Raw genomic sequence first — 368 nt, forward strand, 5'->3', positions numbered from 1 at the left:
ACTTTACTTTAGAAAGTGTCGTTGTGTTGTAAGACTTTCAATGATAAATGATGATTCAAGAAATACCTAACCTTGAATCGGATGGACGAAAGTGATTAAGTTCATTTTAGATCGGAAGTTTTATTTTCGCGTAAAATGTTATTTCGTAAGAATAATAATTATCAAAGTGATTTAATTAGCGTTATTTTGATTTTAGCGTGATGAAGAGTTCGAGAAAAGACCCGACGAATTAAGCTCACCTAGAATCAATGAAACAATCTACACGACACACTTAGGTGAGGAAGAGAACATTGTGACACAGTGGTGTCTGAATATGCTTCAGGACTTCCAAACTCCCTCGCAAGTTTGGAGTTGTCTTGGGTATTAAG

Source organism: Lupinus angustifolius, chromosome LG01 (assembly GCF_001865875.1).
Source record: "Lupinus angustifolius cultivar Tanjil chromosome LG01, LupAngTanjil_v1.0, whole genome shotgun sequence".
Classification (NCBI taxonomy): Eukaryota; Viridiplantae; Streptophyta; class Magnoliopsida; order Fabales; family Fabaceae; genus Lupinus; species Lupinus angustifolius.